Consider the following 4,349-nt stretch of genomic DNA (forward strand, 5'->3'; position numbering starts at 1 on the left):
GCACCATAACCTCCCTCAGTACCCGCATTAACAGCATCATAACCTCCTTCATTACTCACATTAACAGCACCATAACCTCCCTCACTACTCACATTAACAGCACCATAACCTCCTTTACTACTCGCATTAACAGCACCATAACCTCCCTGACTACTTGCATTAACAGCACCATAACCTCCCTGACTACTTGCATTAACAGCACCATAACCTCCTTTACTACTCGCATTAACAGCACCATAACCTCCCTCAGTACCCGCATTAACAGCATCATAACCTCCTTCATTACTCACATTAACAGCACCATAACCTCCCTCACTACTCACATTAACAGCACCATAACCTCCTTTACTACTCGCATTAACAGCACCATAACCTCTTTTACTACTCGCATTAACAGCACCATAACCTCCCTGACTATTCGCATTAACAGCACCATAACCTCCTTTACTACTCGCATTAACAGCACCATAACCTCCCTGACTACTCACATTAACAGCGCCATAACCTCCCTCACTACTCGCATTAACAGCACCATAACCTCCTTCATTACTCGCATTAACAGCACCATAACCTCCCTCACTACTCGCATTAACAGCACCATAATCTAACCTATCCTATCCTAACCTAACCTAACCTAACCAGACCTAACCTACTCACATTAACAGCATCAATTCCTCTCCTTCATTAATCTCTCTACCTGGTAATGTCTGGTCTCCCTCCCCATTAGAACTCTTACTCTGGCTAATTATTTATCCAGCGTTGTTTTTGGGAAAGGGATAAATTAATCTAATCCAGAATATTAATAATCCATTTTTTCAGGGAATTTTTTTAACTATATTCTTAGCTTAAAATCTTCACATAAATATCCTGACTCGAATGAATCGATTAATTTCGGTATTTTGTTTCTTATTTTTAGAACCACATAATCCCAATGAAACACAAAAGAAATTCAATATCGGTCACTCATAGGATTCTTATCATCTACCATAATAGTCTCGCCATTGACTCTTGTAACTCAGCTGTAGTCTTCCTAGCAACAAATCATAGACTACAGTTAGACTCCTTCATTAATTTACCATTAATAAAAAGAATTTCTGACAATTAACTTTCTAAACCCTTATAGGCAACACTCTTGAAGTCTTGACACCATTACTCCTGATACACGACCATCATCCCTACTGGAAGTTCTCTCCCACTTTCTGATGGCTTATCATAGCCTCTCCTGAAGACCTGGTCAGTAGCAGGTCCAGGTCCTATACCTGATACTGGAAATTTCTACACTTGACACTCATGGTTTCTTACCATCTATTTTATGTAGTTTTGTCTTATATCATCCTGAAAATAAACCATTACATTTCTGGAGCCTTTCCTACGCCTTCTTTAACCTTCATATCAACCCTGTAAGAATGTTATAATGGTCTTCTCTGAAACCTAAACTTACTCTACTGGACCATCGATCTTCCTAAAATCCTGACACTCTACCATCGATCTTCCTGGAACCTTATTTTCTACCTTACTGGATCGTCCAGTATAAAGTATTTTGGTGTCATATGTTGTTCCGAGTGTCTCTCTATCATGGAAACTTTTGAGGTAATATAGTCGCTCCCATTTTCGCGGCGAGCATCATATACAGTTATTTGAGTGTGTCCACCCAGAGGCTCACTGGATCAACCAGCTGAGTCCTGCCACTGACCTCTCATATGACGTACCAGACTAGTCCATCCTTCGCCATCAGGGGCCGGATACTCAAAAACATTTATGGGACTGTATGTCTTTGTTTACCCCGTAACTGGACTTACAGTCTCAGATCGGTATACTCAAAACACAGATGGCATACTCAAAACACAGATGGTATACTCAAAACACAGATGGTATACTCAAAACACAGATGGTATACTCAAAACACAGATGGTATACTCAAAACCAATATTTGACATCGAACTCCGTAAGTTAACGCAAGTAACTTACACCAGCTCCCGAGGTTGTGTAACACTCTCAACCCGGATGTAGTAGTGACTAATTCCCGATTGTATAGAAAATAATAATAATATATGTTGTAATAATGCTTGTTAGACTTGTTTTATCATAGAATAATGAAGAAAATGTTTTGTACATCAACATAATGAAATATAATATTTCACTTTGTCTTTTTGGTAACTTTTTTGTTGCCATAATAAGCGGCTTTGAGTGTTTGTATTTGTCGCAGTTTGGAAGAGACGCATCTTTTGTCTTCTTACACATTATAAAGTATTTCTTACCAAAACAGAAGGTTTATATTGTTCACACTTAGGGTAAAAATATGTTTTATGACTGAGTAAACTTGCAGATAGAACTTATTAATGTTGTATAGCCGTAAATATCCCTCAGTAATGAAAGCCAAATATGAGGTCAAGTGAACATTCCTGCCAAGACTTCGCCTTGTTTTTCTAATATTCAACCAATAGCCTTAGCCTATTTTCTTATGTGTATGGCTTATGATAACATGAAAGGCTATAAATTTCCATAGGCTAGCGAAAATTAAATGATATTAGGTGTAAAATATGGATTGCAATTAACTTGATTAATAGGTGCCTATATAACTGCTTTTTCAGTCTTAGGCAAATAAATGTTTAAACATGGGGCCTACTTAATTTAGTTAGAACATGAGGATTATTTAAATAAGAAATTATACTAATAGGGTATAGGTTAGATAGGTTTGGTTTGGTTATGTTATGTTATGTTATGGTATGTTAGGTTAGAGAATGTGTACATGGTTTTTGGTGAGCGTCAGGCCGTCAGTGAGACACTTTGTCTAGCAGCTACCTTAGGCCTAGTTCCAGACTTTCCTTGAACATTATCATAGGTAGAGTATTAATTTAAGAAAATTTACGGCTAATCCGATATATTTTCAGGTTTTAAATTGTTGTTTTTTGTATGAACTTGAAGACAATTCAGACCAAATGTTCCCAACATTGAAAGGAAAACACCAGGGTCTAGGCTAAATGAGTAATTTAAGAGAAGTGATTTGTCATTTAGGTTAGGCAAGGCTATACTATCATTAACCAATTTATTTGAATTTGCCCAGAATAAGGCTATCTTAGTATAGCTTATGTGTCTTGTCACAGGCCAACATTATGCAAGGGATTATTTACCTAAATTCTAGTGGGGTAAAACACCAAATACTGTGAGATCTCTGTTAGCCGGAACAATTGGTGAAGAGCACTACCGTGAATGAATGAGTGTTTTCCCGTTAACGAGACAGTTATCACAAATCAAGAAAATATCCCTCATCCCCAGAATGTTTATGGTAATGGAAAAATTTTCTCGGTAGTTCCGGCAATTGCCCATTACATCATCTCTCGAACCCGGAAATATATCCCCCATCTCCGGAATTTTCTCGGTTATCTGGGAAACTTTCCTCATAGTTTTCAGGAAAATGTGCCTCTCTGAAAGTCATTTACCTAAGCCGTAAGTTTCTTGCAAAATCATGCTTTGGGAATTAATTTTAGATAAAATTTCAATTACGGCTTTCAGAAAGTTCCGGGTTTCAAGGATTCCGGCTAACGGAGAAGGCTGCTGTTCCTACCAGAAATCAGTTTCAAATGCGAGTATGTGACAGACTTTGAGGCAAGAGGATGTCTTTTAAATGCTTTTAACACCCTTATTTACTTGAATAATGAACAATTTTTTTCAATTTTAAATGAATACAGAGATTTTAACGCGTTGTGCATTTTTCAGTATTTTACCCCTAAGAGCCAGGCAAAACCTTAAGGCTGTAATTTTTGTTTTTCACAGGCATAACCCTTCAATTCTAGGCCTAATGATAAAACTTTGAATTAGTTAGTATCAACATAAAAACAATACTGTAACAAACTTCTAAACCATTGCATAATTTTTTGTCCTGCAGATTGATCCAGTAACACTTGGACCTCATTTTCCAGTTACCCTGCAATGGATCTTGTTGTAGCTTATCTGCATGATCGAGCTTTACGACGTGAACGAAGGTATCGGGACCCTTTGGATCCCAAAAATATAAGCGATGAAAATCTAATTAGATATAGGTTTCCTCGATGTGAAATTCGAAGACTGTGTTAAGATTTAGATCCATTTTTAAGGCGTAGAACGAGAAGATCTCATGCTGTTCCCATACACACGCAAGTGTTAGTTGCCTTAAGATTTTATGCCAATGGAACCTTTCAACATGTACTTAGTGATACAGCTGAAGCTGTAGCAGGGACAGGCCAAGCAGTCCGAGCCAATGTAGTCCGTAATTGGTTTACTTGATGAATTAAAATCAAATATCAATTCACCAATAAAATTTTCCTCTATGTTTAAATAGTACTTTTTAGTGCAATATACAGAGGTAATGC

The 4,349-nt window shown here is 37.4% G+C and overlaps 1 long non-coding RNA gene across 2 annotated transcripts; it reads left to right on the forward strand.

The window, feature by feature from the left end:
• Positions 1 to 2,205: 2,205 nt before the first annotated feature.
• On the forward strand, positions 2,206 to 3,660 carry LOC121856719. 2 transcript variants are annotated; one of them, XR_006087032.1, is made up of 2 exons: positions 2,206 to 2,247; positions 3,514 to 3,660. It is a non-coding gene; the product is annotated as an uncharacterized LOC121856719 (long non-coding RNA). The 2 variants fall into 2 exon arrangements; XR_006087033.1 differs by having other exon boundaries at positions 2,218 to 2,269.
• The last annotated feature ends 689 nt before the right edge of the window (positions 3,661 to 4,349 follow it).

Source organism: Homarus americanus, unplaced genomic scaffold (assembly GCF_018991925.1).
Source record: "Homarus americanus isolate GMGI-L3 unplaced genomic scaffold, GMGI_Hamer_2.0 scaffold18985, whole genome shotgun sequence".
In the NCBI taxonomy this organism is placed as follows: domain Eukaryota; kingdom Metazoa; phylum Arthropoda; class Malacostraca; order Decapoda; family Nephropidae; genus Homarus; species Homarus americanus.